Raw genomic sequence first — 15707 nt, 5'->3', positions numbered from 1 at the left:
CAGAGTACCCCCGCACGAGCAGTTTGTAAAGCAACTGCAGTTCTCAAAGCACGAAGACCACCACAGCGAACCCAAACTCCATGTTTAAAGCAGAAGAGCAACTATTCTCAGGTCAGATTCTGTAGCTATGGTCCATACTCCTTTGTTGTTGCATCACTGTATTTACTTATACCAACTACTTTTGAATTTGAAGGATCCTATTGAAACTCCAATGCCGCAACAGGTATGTTATAAACCTATTTCTTTAACTTGATTGATGTTCTAACTTCTTGCTCTATGTTGATTTCAGTTTCAGTTGTATAAATAGTTATGTTCTCATGTGATGAACATTAAAAGTGTTGCCAGTGTTGTGTGGTTTCTCACACTTATATTTTGTCTATGCTGTTGTGTCTTAATAAATATATGATTAGAGATGTGTCTCTATCTTGATTTGGCAACATAAACTAGAATGATATGGACAATACAGTGACCATAGTACATAGATATATGTTTGTTTTTATGTTGTTGTCATGTCCACCTTACTACTGAACCGGTTTACCAAAATGAGTTTCATATACTACATGCTAAACCTGTGATGTGTCTGCTTGTTTCTCTTGTAGAATGCGAAAAGAATATTGGAGAAGAGCACCCCACTATGCAATGGTAGAGAAAGCAATGCAGATAAGGTTCAAGATAGTGAGACAACCATGTTGGTCTCCAAGAAAGGTGATAAAAACGATCTTGTAGACAGTGAGACAACCCCACAGTCCTGCGTTGATGTAGTGTTCGAGTTACTGGCCAGTACCACTGGCACAAGCTCTTCAAAATCGCTGCCTGAATCACTTCGGCTTCTTCAGTCTCCGCTACAAAGCTAAAAGGCATCAGTCAGTTGTGTTGTGGAAAGAAGCCAAAGGACTAAGGAAGTCCCTGCAGAATTCAAATGCATACTTTCTGGTGCAACAGCAAGCGCTGGAGGATTTAAGCCCCAAACAAGATAAAGTTAATAAGCTTGCTAAGCATCTTGCCAGCATTATGGGTACCTAGGATATTGTTTCCTGAGCTCTTCTGATGTGATTTCAGTTCTGGACTTGTTTTGCTGCGGCGTTTACTTGCACTGGTCGCCAACTTTGACAACAAGTGTATGTGATATGCTACTTTGTTCCCTATATTTGCACTGGTGGCGAACTTTGATGTAGTGGATGTAATATGTGTAATAGTCGTAATAGCCTAGCGTAAGTTGCTTGCTTATTTATTTCCTTGTTGTCTGATACGTGTCCAACGTATCTATAATTTTTGATTGTTCCGTGCTATTATATTATCTATTTTGGATATTTTATATGCATTAATATGCTATTTTATATTATTTTTGGGACTAACCTATTAACCTAGAGCCAAGTGCCAGTTCCTGTTTTTCCTTGTTTTAGAGTTTCGCATAAAAGGAATACCAAACGGAGTCCAAACAAAATAAAACCTTCACGATGATTTTTCTTGGACCAGAAGACAACTAGATGACTTGGAGATGAAGTCGGAGGAGCCACGAAGCTGCCACAAGGACGGAGGGTGCGCCCAGGGGGTAGGGCGCACGCCCCACCCTTGTGGGCCCCTCGTGCACCTCTTGACCTAGTTTCTTTGCCTATATATTCCCATATATCCCCAAACCAACCAGGAGATCCACAAAAACACTTTTCCTCCACAGCGACCTTCTGTACCCATGAGATCTCATCTAGGGGCCTTTTCTGGCATCCTGCCACAGGGGGATTCGATCATGGAGGGTTTCTACATCAACATCATTGCCCTTATGATGAAGTGTGAGTACTTTACCTTAGACCTACGGGTCCATAGCTAGTAGCTAGATTGCTTCTTCTCTCTCTTTGATTCTCAATACCATGTTCTCCTCAATGTTCTTAGAGTTCTATTTGATGTAATACTTTTTTGCGGTGTGTTTGCCGAGATCCAATGAATTGTGGATTTATGATCAGCTTATCTATGAATATTATTTGAATCTTATCTGAATTATTTTATGCATGATTTGATATCTTTGTAATTCTCTTCAAACTATCGGTTTGGTTTGGCCAACTAGATTGGTTTTTCTTGCAATGGGAGAAGTGCTTAGCTTTGGATTCAATCTTGCGGTGTCCTTTTCCAGTGATAGTAGGGGCGGCAAGGCACGTATTGTATTGTTGCCATCGAGGATAAAAAGATGGGTTTTTCATCATATTGCTTGAGTTAATTCCTCTACATCATGCCATCTTGATTAATGTGTTACTCCGTTCTTTATGAACTTAATACTCTAGATGCATGCTGGATAGCGGTCGATGTGTGGAGTAATAGTAGTAGATGCAGAATCGTTTCAGTCTACTTGACATGGACGTGATGCCTATATTCATGATCATTGCCTTAGATATCGTCATAACTTTGTGCTTTTCTATCAATTGCTCGGTAGCAATTTGTTCACCCGCCGTATTATTTTCTATCTTGAGAGAAGCCTCTAGTGAAACCTATGGCCCCCGGGTCTATTTTCCATCATATAAGTTTCTGATCTACAATATTAGTTTCTATTTTACTCTTTTTGCAATATTTTACTTTCTGATCTATAAACCAAAAATAGGTACTTTACCGTTTATCTATCTCTATCATATCTCACCTTTTACAAGTAACCATTAAGGGATTGATAACCCCTTTATCGCGTTGGGTGCAAGTTGTTGTTTGTTTGTGCAGGTATTCGATGACTTGCGCATTATCTCATGCTGGATTGATACCTTGGTTCTCAAAACTGAGGGAAATACTTACTCTACTTTGTTGCATCACCCTTTCCTCTTCAAGGGAAAAACCAATGCAAGCTCAAGAAGTAGCAGGAAGAATTTTTGGCGCCGTTGCTAGGGAGATCTATGCCAAGTCAAGACATACCAAGTACCCATCATAAACTCTCATCTCTTGCATTACATTATTCGCCATTCACCTCTTGTTTTCCTCTCCCACTTCTAAAACAATTTTTGAAAATATTTGCCTTTCCTTCGCCCCTGTTCCGTTCGTCTTCTTTGTTTGCTTTTTGTGTGCTCATGTGTTGGATTGCTTGCTTTTTCACAATGGCTCAAGAGAATACCAAATTGTGTGACTTTTCCAATACCAATAATAACGATTTTATTAGTACTCCAATTGGTCCCGCTACTAATGCGGAATCTTGTGAAATTAATGCCGCTTTGCTGAATCTTGTTATGAAAGATCAATTTTCCGGCCTTCCTAGTGAAGATGCCGCATCCCATATAAAAAAATTCATTGATCTGTGTGATATGCAAAAGAAAAAGGATGTGGATAATGATATTGTTAAATTGAAGCTATTTCTGTTCTCACTTCGAGATCGTGCTAAAACTTGGTTTTCATCTTTGCCTAAAAATAGTATTGATTCATGGAATAAGTGTAAAGATGCTTTTATTTCCAAGTATTTTCCTCCCGCTAAGATCATCTCCCTTAGGAATGATATTATTAATTTTAATCAACTTGATCATGAACATGTTGCACAATCTTGGGAGAGGATGAAATTGACGATACGAAATTGCCCTACTCATGATTTGAATTTGTGGATGATTATACAAAAAAATTTATGCCGGATTGAATTTTGCTTCTAGAAATATTTTATATCCGTCCGTGGGAGGTACTTTTATGGAAATTACTTTAGGAGAAGCTACTAAACTCCTAGATGATATTATGGTTAATTATTCTCAATGGCATACCGAAAGATCTTCCACTAGTAAAAAAAGTGCATGCGATTGAAGAGATTAATGTTTTGAGTGGAAAGATGGATGATCTTATGAAATTATTTGCTAGCAATAGTGCTTCTATTGATCCTAATGATATGCTCTTGTCTACTTCGATTGAGAATAATAATGAATCTATGGATGTGAATTTGTTGGTAGGAACAATTTTGGTAATACCTATAGAGGTAATTTTAATCCTAGGCCATTTTCTAGTAATTCCTCTAATAATTATGGTAATTCCTACAACAATTCTTATGGAAATTATAATGAGGTATCCTCTGATTTTTAGATTAGTGTTAAAGAATTTATGAGTTCGCAAAAGAATTTCAATGCTTTGATTGAAGAAAAATTGCTTAAGATTGATGATTTGGCTAGGAACGTGGATAGAATTTCTCTTGATGTTGATTCTTTGAAACTTAGATCTATTCCACCCAAGCATTATATCAATGAGTCTCTCAAAGCTATGAGAATTTACACTGATGAGTGCAAAAAAAGAACTGCTAAGATGCGTGCTAAAAAAAGATTGGTTTGTAAAAACGTGTTCTTCTAGTTTCCGTGAAAGTAATGATGAAGATCTTAAAGTCATTGATGTGGCTCCTATTGAACCTTTGCTTTCCAATATAAATCTTGATAAAGATGGGACTATAGATGAGTCAACTTTTGTTAAAAGGCGTCCCAATTATTCAGAGTTTTAATATTTTGATGCAAAAATTGATAAAGGTGGGATTGGAGAGGTCAAAACTTTAAGTAGCAATGAACCCACTCTTTTGGATTTCAAGAAATTTAATTATGATAATTGTTCTTTAATAGATTGTATTTCCTTTTTGCAATCCATTTTGAATTCTCCTCGTGCTTATAATCAAAATAAACCTTTTACTAAACATATCGTTGATGCTATGATGCAATCTTTTGAAGAAAATCTTGAATTGGAAGTTTCTATCCCTAGAAAACTCTATGATGAGTGGGAACCTACTATTAAAATTAAGATTAAATATTATGAGTGCCATGCTTTGTGTGATTTGGGTGCTAGCGTTTCCACGATTCCAAAAACTTTGTGTGGTGTGTTAGGTTTCCGTGAATTTGATGATTGTTCTTTAAATTTGCATCTTGCGGATTCCACTATTAAGAAACCTATGGGAATGATTAATGATGTTCTTATTATTGAAAATAGGAATTATGTGCCCATAGGTTTCATTGTTCTTGATATAGATTGCAATCCTACATGTCCTATTATTCTTGGTAGACCTTTCCTTAGAATGATTGGTGCAATTAATGATATGAAAGAAGGAAACATTAGACTTCAATTTCCTTAAGGAAAGGCATGGAACACTTTCCAAGCAACAAAATTAAATTGCCTTATGAATTTATTATGATAGCCACTTATGGATTGCATGCCAAAGATGACAATACCTAGATCTATTCATGTTTTATGCCTAGCTAAGGGCGTTAAACAATAGCGCTTGTTGGGAGGCAACCCAATTTTATTTTTGTTTTTGCCTTTTAGGTTCTATTTTGCAATAAATAATTCATCTATCAACTGGTTAGATGTGCTTTTTGTGACTTAATTAGTGTTTGTGCCAAGTAAGACCTTTGGGATAGCTTATGGTGATAGTTGATTTGATCTTGCTGAAAAACATAAACTTTTGCGCTCAGGAAAACAATTCTCATTTTTAACACAAGCGTGATAAAATACTGATTCTATTTGAATAATATTAATAAACAAATTTCTTTGGCTGTCCTAATTTTTCAGAATTTTTGGAGTTATAGAAGTATTCAAAATATCCAGATTGCTACACACGGTTCTGTTTTTGATGGATTCTGTTTTCTATGTGTTGTTTGCTTATTTTGATGAATCTATGGCTAGTATCGGGGGGTATGAACCATGGAAAAGTTGGAATAAAGTAGATATTACACCAATATAAATAAATAATGAGTTCACAACAGTACCAAAAGTGGTGATTTATTTTCTTATACTAATGGAGCTTATGAGGTTTTCTCTTGAGTTTTGTGTTGTGAAGTTTTCAAGTTTTGGGTAAGGATTTGATGGACTATGGAATAAGGAGTGGCAAGAGCCTAAGCTTGGGGATGCCCAAGGAACCCCCAAGGTAATATTCAAGGATAACCAAGAGCCGAAGCTTGGGGATTCCCCGTAAGGCATCCCCTCTTTCATCTTTGTCTATCGGTAACTTTATTGAGGCTATATTTTTATTCACCACATGATATGTGTTTTGCTTGGAGCGTCTTGTATGATTTGAGTCTTTGCTTTTTAGTTTGCCACAATCATCCTTGTTGTACACACCTTTTGAGAGCGACATGCATGAATCATGATTTATTAGAATACTCTATGTGCTTCACTTATATCTTTTAAGCTAAGCAATTTTGCTCTATGTGCTTCACTTATATCTTTTAGAGCACGGCGGTGGTTTTATTTTATAGAAATTGATGAACTATCATGCTTCACTTATATTATTTTGAGAGTCTTTAAACAACATGGTAATTTGCTTTGGTTATAAATTTAGTCCTAATATGATAGGCATCCAAGAGGGATATAATAAAAACTTTCATATAAAGTGTATTGAATACTATGAGAAGTTTGATTCCTTATGATTGTTTTGAGATATGAAGATGGTGATATTAGAGTCATGCTAGTGATTAATTGTGAATTTGAGAAATACTTGTGTTAAAGTTTGTGATTCCTGTAGCATGCACGTATGGTGAACCGTTATGTGATGAAGTCAGAGCATGATTTATTTTTTGATTGTCTTCCTTATGAGTGGCGGTCGGGGACGAGCGATGGTCTTTTCCTACCAATCTATCCCACTAGGAGCATGCACGTAGTACTTCATTTCGATAACTAATAGATGTTTGTAATAAGTATGTGAGTTCTTTATGACTAATGTTGAGTCCATGGATTATACGCACTCTCACCCTTCCACCATTGTTAGCCTCTCTAGTGCCGCCCAACTTTCGCTGGTACCATAAACCCACCATATACATTCCTCAAAACAGCCACCATACCTATCTATTATGGATTTCCATAGCCATTATGAGATATATTTCCATGCAACTTTCCACCGTTCTGTTTATTATGACATGAGCCATCATTGTCATATTGCTTTGCATGATCATGTAGTTGACATTGTATTTGTGGCAAAGCCACCTTTCATAATTCTTTCATACATGTCACTCTTGATTCATTGAACATCCCGGTACACCGCCGGAGGCATTCATATAGAGTCATATTTTGTTCTAAGTATCGAGTTGTAATTCTTGAGTTGTAAGTAAATAAAAGTGTGATGATCTTCATTTTTAGAGCATTGTCCCATGTGAGGAAAGGATGATGGAGGCTATGATTCCCCCACAAGTCGGGATGAGACTCCAGACGAAAAAAAAGAGGTCAAAAAATGAGATAAGGCCCAAATAAAAAATGAGAGAAAAGAGAGAGGGGCAATGCTACTATCCTTTTACCGCACTTGTGCTTCAAAGTAGCACCATGTTCTTCATGATAGAGAGTCTCCTATATTGTCACTTTCATATACTAGTGGGAAATTTTCATTATAGAACTTGGCTTGTATATTCCAATGATGGGCTTCCTCAAATTTCCCTAGGTCTTCGTGACCAAGCAAGTTGGATGCACACCCACTTAGTTTCTTTTTGAGCTTTCATAAACTTATAGCGCTAGTGCATCTGTTGCATGGCAATCCCTACTCACCCACATTGATATCTATTTATGGGCATCTCCATAGACCGTTGATACGCCTAGTTGATGTTAGACTATCTCCCTCTTTTTGTCTTCTCCACAACCACCTTCTATTCAACCTATAGTGCTATTTCCATGGTTCACGCTCATGTATTGTGTGAAAGTTGAAAAAGTTTGAGAACATCAAAAGTATGAAACAATTGATTGGCTTGTCATCGGGGTTGTGCATGATTTAAATATTTTGTGTGATGAAGATGGAGCATAGCCAGACTATATGATTTTGTAGGGATAAGCTTTCTTTGGCCATGTTATTTTGAGAAGACATAATTGCCTTGTTAGTATGCTTGAAGTATTGTTGTTTTTATGTCAATATTAAACTTGTGTTTTGAATCATAAAGATCTGAACATTCATGCCACAATATAGAAATTACATGGATAAATATGTTAGGTAGCATTCCACATCAAAAATTATGTTTTTATCATTTACCTACTCGAGGACGAGCAGGAATTAAGCTTGGGGATGCTTGATACGTCTCCAACGTATCTATAATTTTTGATTGTTCCATGCTATCATATTATCTGTTTTGGATGCTTTATATGCATTAATATGATATTTTATATTATTTTTGGGACTAACCTATTAACCTAGAGCCCAGTGCCAGTTCTTGTTTTTTTCCTTGTTTTTGAGTTTCGCAAAAAACGAATACCAAACGGAGTCCAAACGGAATAAAACCTTCGCCATGATTTTTCTTGGACCAGAAGACAACCAAAAGACTTGGAGATGAAGTCGGAGAAGCCACGAGGCGGCCACAAGGACGGAGGGCATGCCCCCACCCTTGTGGGCCCCTCGTGCATCTCCTAACCTAGTTTCTTCGCCTATATATTCCCATATATCCCCAAAACAACCAGGGGAGCCACGAAAACACTTTTCCACTGCCGTAACCTTCTGTGCCCGTGAAAACCCATCTAGGGGCCTTTTCCGGCATCCTGCCGGAGGGGGATTCAATCATGGAGGGCTTCTACATCAACACCATTGCCCTTCCGATGAAGCGTGAGTAGTTTACCTCAGACCTACGGGTCCATAGCTAGTAGCTAGATGGCTTATTCTCTCTCTTTGATTCTCAATACCATGTTCTCCTTGATGTTCTTGGAGATCTACTCGATGTAATACTTTTTTGTGGTGTGTTTTTCGAGATCTGATGAATTTTGGATTTATGATCAGCTTATCTATGAATATTATTTAAATCTTCTATGAATTCTTTTATGCATGATTTAATATCTTTGTAATTCTCTTTGAACTATCAGTTTGGTTTGGCCAACTAGATTGGTTTTCCTTGCAATGGGACAAGTGCTTAGCTTTGGGTTCAGTCTTGCGGTGTCCTTTCCTAGTGACAGTAGGGGCAGCAAGGCACGTATTGTATTGTTGCCATTGAGGATACAAAACATGGGGATGGGGATTCATCATATTTCTTGAGTTAATTCCTATACATCATGTCATCTTGCTTAATGTGCTACTCCGTTCTTTATGAACTTAATACTCTAGATGCATGCTGGATAGCACTTGATGTGTGGAGTAATTGTCGTAGATGCAGAATCATTTCGGTCTACTTGACATGGACGTGATGCCTATATTCATGATCATTGCCTTAGATATCGTCATAACTTTGTGCTTTTCTATCAATTTCTCGGTAGTAATTTGTTCACCCACCATATTATTTTCTATCTTGAGAGAAGCCTCTAGTGAAACCTATGGCCCCCAGGTCTATTTTCCATCATATAAGTTTCCGATCTACAATATTAGTTTTTGTTTTACTCTTTTTGCAATCTTTTTACTTTCTGACCTATAAACCAAAAATACCAACAATATTTACTTTATCGTTTATCTATCTCTGATGAGGACATCAATACCATTGTTACACCCACAACCCCTGCTGCCATACATACTGGACCAATTACTAGAGCTCACGCATGCCAATTAAATTATCAGGTACTTTCGTTTCTTGGTAATGATTCTAATGTTCATGAGAATATGATGTTGCCTAAATTGGATACATTTGTTTTGCTTACAAATGAAGGGCCTGACATGGATAAGAGGGATGAAGACTGGAGCAAGACCAAGCATGGAGATGATGGCATGCGCTAGGGGGAACAAGAACGGAGTTACAAGTGATGATTTCAGGACATTGAAGCCACCATAAGGAGTGCATGAAGCCTTGGACGAAATATACAAGATGCCACTTCATAAGTTTCATCCAGAGGCTATTCTAGGTGTTGCATCACCTTATTATTGGGCCATGCCCATGTATATTCGAAATACTTAAGTATAGGCTGTTTTTAGAGTCCGTATGTGTGGGAAAACAAGATTTAGGGTTGGTTTCAGACCCCTCCTCCAAGGGCCATGAAATTCTGCCTGTTCTTCGTTTGCTTGCGGGAAATAGACCTTCGTGGTCAGGTTGATCGTGCTCCGGCGTGGTCAATAACCTCTCGGAGTTGGTTTAGCGATTGCTAAGGCGCGACGTCTCCGCACGTTCGTAGTCGGATCGTCAAAGTCTACTCCTCCGAAACGATAATCACCATCTCATCGAAAGATGGGACACCTTTGCCTCTATCAATCTCTATCAGAACTCACCTTTTGCAAGTAACCGTTAAGGGATTGAGAACCCCTTTATCGCATTGGGTGCAAGTTGTTGTTTGTTTGTGCAAGTATTTTGTGACTTGCACGTTGTCTCCTACTGGATTGATACCTTGGTTCTCAAAACTGAGGGAAATGCTTACTCTACTTTGTTGCATCACCCATTCCTCTTCAAGGGAAAAACCAACGCAAGCTCAAGAAGTAGCATTGTCTTGTTTATTTGTTTGCTTGTAGTCAGTGCAGTTCTTTTTCTGCGGTTTGCTAGTGGCCGCAATAACCTATTTTTTTAAAACTAGGCCACATGGGCTATATATTTACTATAGTGACCCTGGGCCTCCTACGTGTCGTAGAAACAATGGGCCTTCTACGGGCCGTAGAAACAATGGGCCTTCTACGGGGTGTAGCGTCAATGGGCCTTCTACAGGCCGTATGATCGATTGGCCAAACATGGTCCAATAAAGGACCGCATTATGGGCCGTAAACGGGATAGAGTTGGAATCATCCGTTCATGGGCCGACCATAATGAGCCGTCGTTAATCAGCCGTATTTGATGACGCTATGAAAACGGTCCAACGGATTAACGGGCCACAAACGGGTCGACGGTAACCATGGGCTGAATTTGGCCCACAAGCAGAAAAGGCCAGTAACGGGGCATAAGTAGTCGAATGCTGGAAATGAGCCCAAGAATAAATGGGCCCTTGGAAGGCCGAAAGATAACACGGGCTGGAAACGGCCCAATGGAACAATGGGTCGTTAATGGAAACGATACACTGTTCATTACGGGCCAGTTTCACCATGGGCCGTTAATGGGCCAAGAGTTACAAAGGGCCTCATATGGGCCGAAAGACGTCATGGGCCAGAAGTTACAATGGGCTGGAATCATATTGGACGGCCTAGATGACGCTACTGGGCCTAATTCGGATAGGCCGTAATGGGCCGTGAGTTAGCGGGCTGTAAATGGGCTATATGCGAACAAGCCGTCAACAGGCTTTCCATGGGCCGGCCCGCTATCTTTTGACCAAGTCAAACGGGTCAGCCTTTTCATAGGAATGGGCCTCTGTTGGGACGTGTCGATGTATCATAGGCGCCTTCGGTCCAATGAGTGGATGACATCTGTCCCAATAGTGAGCCGACACGTAGTTCCTCTAGCCATTGAGAATTTTACACGTGGAAAATCCCCATTGGTCTGGGCTGTTAACGGGTTATCGGATCCAAACCGGAACCCGATAGCTTAACGGCGACCCGTTATGGTGGATGCCACGTGTCATTTACCCTTGACGAAAGCAATTCTATGACGCGCGATTTATCGTCATTGAAGTGGACACTTCCGTGATGGTAATTTTGGTAATGTCATGGAACACTTCTACGATAGCACAGGTATGACTATCTTGATTCTGTCATAAAATCGTCATGGATGTACATGCATGACAAAAAAATGTGACCTACTGTGACAAACATGTATCATCACGGAAGTGTTTTTTTTGTAGTGTTAAGAGCAAGCAGGAGGCTGAAATATTCAGAGATTTGCCTCTATTTGATGATGATATTCTGAATAACTTCATCGACGAGTGGTTTGAAGATACGTCTCTCACAATTGATGATCTGCTGCTGCCTATTGACATCAGTGTCACATTCTAGAGCTGCATTGCCAAAGAGCTTGTTGTGGCTCAAAAGGTTGTTGAGCAGAAGAACAAGATTGACCATGAGAAGGTTGTCTTCAAGAAGCACATGGCCAAGCTCAGTGCCACAGATGTCTAGAACTTCAAGACCATGATGGTTGATCTCAAGGAAGAGTTTTGTAAGCGTCGTGATGAAGCCAAGGGCTCCCGCGTCGCCTGAAGTACTATGATGAGAAATGTGTACACGCTCACAATGAAGCTGTGAAGAGAAAGGCCCTTGGGCGTCCTGGCATTGACCCTCGAATGGTCGCCAAAAAGCCAAAGAAGCCAATTTTGGCTGAAGCAGAAGCTCAAAGGCAGGAAAGAACAAGCATTGCCTTCCCTGCCAGCATGACTGGCTTGAAGCCAAAGGTCCCATGAGCTGCTTCTAAGAAAAAGAAGACATAGCAGGCTGAGGCTGAGGCCAAGAAGCGAAAGCATCAAGAAGCCTCTGATGCTTCTCCTTCACAAAAGAGGCTGAAGACAAAGCCCTCTAAGGCTTCAAGAAGGGCCCAAGCACAAACTGCCTCATCTGCTCCTGGAGAGTCATTGCTTGTTGAACCAATTTTTGTTACCCTTCCTGCATCCTCCAATCGCGAGCGCCATCTGGTTGTTCATGAGCCTGCTTGTAACACCCTCGATGCGGCTATATCTCCCACGTGTCGAGGCACGACTTAGAGGCATAATCACATTGAAGGCATATGTCGCAAGTTAGGCAATCTTCACAACATCCCATGTAATATGATAATAAAAGGGGAGATAACATAGTTGGCTTACACTCGCCACAGCAATCAAGTACATAAATAACATTACATCATCCAAACACTCATGGCCCGACTACGGCGCCAAAATAAAAGAGAACCCAACAAGCGACATGGTCCCAATCACCCCCAACTGGGCACCACTACTGAACATCAGGAAAGGAAACATAGTAACGTTGAGAGTCCTCATAGAACTCCCACTTGAGCTCAAGCACGTCTCCTGGAGCGGAATCATTAGGCCCTGCATCTGGTGTAATAGTAATCTATGAGCCACAGGGACTCAGCAATCTCGCACCCTCGCGATCAAGACTATTTAAGCTTGTAGGTAAGGCAAGGTAAATATGTGGAGCTGCAGCAAGCGACTAGCAAAATATGGTGGCTATCATGTTCGCAAAAGAGAGCGAGAAGAGGAGGCAAGGCGCGAGCGAGAAACTAGAGAGCAACCTGCGCAAACATTACTCCAACACTGTGTCCACTTCCCGGACTCCGCCGAGAAGAGGCCATCACGGTAACACACTCAGATGATTCATTTTAATTAAGTTAAGGTTCAAGTTATCTACAACCGGACATTAACAAATTCCCATCTGCCCATAACCGCGGGCACGGATTTCGAAAGTTCAAATCCCTGCAGGGGAGTCCCAACTTAGCCCATGACAAGCTCTCACGGTAAACGAAGGAATAGACCTCCTCCCAAGACGTTCCGATCAGACTCGGTATCTCGGTTCTTCAAGACACTTCGACAGGTTAAAACAAATCCAGCAACACCGCCCGAATGTGCCGACAAATCCCGATAGGAGCTGCACATATCTCGTTCTCAGGGCACACTCAGATGAACACTACGTACAACTAAAACCAACCCTCGAGTTGCCCCGAAGTGGCGCTGCAAGTGGCTCTATTCGGACCAACACTCAGAGGAGCACTGGCCCAGGAGGGTTTAAATAAGATGACCCTCGGGCTCCGGAAACCCAAGGGAAAAGAGGCTAGGTGGAAAATGGTAAAACCAAGGTTGGGCATTGCTGGAAAAGCTTTAATCAAGGCGAACTATCAAGGGGTTCCCATTATAACCCAACCGCGTAAGGAACGCAAAATCCGGGAACATAACACCGATATGACGGAAACTAGGGCGGCAAGAGTGGAACAAAACACTAGGCGAGAGGCCGAGCCTTCCACCCTTTACCAAGTATATAGATGCATTAAGATAACATGGCAATATAATGATATCCCAACAAGTAAATAAATGTTCCAATAAGGAACGGCCTCCAATCTTCACCTGCAACTAGCAACGCTATAAGAGGGGCTGAGCAAAGTGGTAACATAGCCAATCAACGGTTTGCTAGGACATGGTGGGTTACAGGTTTGACATGGCAATTTGGGAGGCTTGAAAGCAAGTGGTAGGCATCGTAGCATTGGCATAGCAAAAGAGCGATCAAACTAGCATAGCAAAGATAGTAGTGATTTCGAGGGTATGATCATCTTGCCTGCACAGTTGTCAGAGTTGACTGGATCCTCGAAAGCAAACTCAACGGGCTCCTTGTTAGCGAACTCGTCTCCCGGCTCTACCCAAACAAGACAAACAAGCAACAAGGACACAATCAACCACGTGCAAGGATCAAACAATAAGATGCAAAGATGATATGCTATGCGGGATGCATATGCAAGATGTGACAGGGAATGCATGAACCTGGCCTCAAATTGGGAATCCAAGTGTGCCACTAGAAATATGAGATGAAATCGCTTGAAAATGATATAAAGAACGCCGTAATCGGAGTTACGGTTTGGAAATGGCAAGCAATTCAAATATGACACCGGTCTGCGATTTACAGCAAGTAGCCATCTAAATGCAATGAGATGAACATGCTACAGCACCCAAACATCACAACAAAATACATGGAAGGGATGCATGCAAGATGCTTAACAAAAGTCTAGCACTGAGTACGACCAATTCATCCATTAACAGGTTCAAACAAGCATGGCAAAAATGCATATGGCAAACAGATCTCAGACTTAGTGAAATTAACACTTGTCTGGAATTTCGGATCAGATAGCACTCTTTGGAGCAACAAAACTACATGCTACAGGACCTGAAAATGGCAAAGTAAAGCATGGCATGGAGCTACTCAAAGAGCTTAACAAAAGTCCCTTAGTGACCTTGAGCCAAAAGGGATCAGAAAATACAATTGCAAGCATGTGAACATAGCAAAAACATAATCAGATCACAAACTTAGTGAAAACTGGCACATGCTGAAACATAACTCAAGTAGGCATGTTTACGAGCTCGATGCACTCACTACGGTGCAAGTCATGACAAGATAAGCATACATACATCAAGAAGGCACAAAATGCAAGCTATACATGGCAAGAAAAATAGCATAGCATGCACGGATCAACTACAACATCATCGGCAAAATTGCAAACAAGTTGACAATCTGCCCAGATTCACAAAGTAGCAAAAGTAGAGCTCGATTGGCTCAAGCTAGGGTGCTCCATAATTGCAAACAAAGACATGGATGGATAGAGCACTACAAGATTAACAAAAAATCCTTACTGATCATCCTCAAAAGAGGCACGGATCACTAGGTAACAACATGAACATATGACAATATGAGATAAATAGCTCAAGGACTTAGTGAAAATGCCAAGTCCCTGAAAATAGAATTACTAAGTGCACCACTTTGCAAGCTCGTGCTAGTCACCACACACATCACAAAAATACATGGGTTGCACCTCTGGAAAGATGACAAAACCCTTAACAAAACATATGTAGAGCATCAGGGCATATCATGCACACAATAATCATGGCAAAAATGACAAAAAGCTAAATGGAGCAGCAGATCTGACAATTATCTCAAGTAGCCCTCTTCTAACAGCATTTCTGGCATCAAGATGAACTCAAATGAAAATGATGCAATGGAATAAAATGATGTACTCTCCGAGATGAACATTTTGATATGCTATATGCATGAATCGGAGCTGCGGATGCAAAGTTACGAGGCTATGAACATGAGCACTTGGACTAGAAAATTCCGGGGACTTAGAGAAAAAAACACCACCAGATCTAGGGTTACGGTGGCACGCGAACCGAGGTGGCTCCGGCGAGGACTGTAGCTCCGACGAGGTCGGCTCGTCGGCGGGAAGAAGAAGTGGAGGCGAGGCCGGCCTCTCCCCGGCCGGTGCTGACGGCGGCGGCGGCGGCGGGCTTCGAGGAGCGGCGGGGCGGCGACG

The sequence above is a fragment of the Triticum dicoccoides genome, chromosome 6A (genome assembly GCF_002162155.2).
Source record: "Triticum dicoccoides isolate Atlit2015 ecotype Zavitan chromosome 6A, WEW_v2.0, whole genome shotgun sequence".
Taxonomy (NCBI): Eukaryota; Viridiplantae; Streptophyta; class Magnoliopsida; order Poales; family Poaceae; genus Triticum; species Triticum dicoccoides.
Note: the sequence above shows the minus strand (reverse complement) of the source record.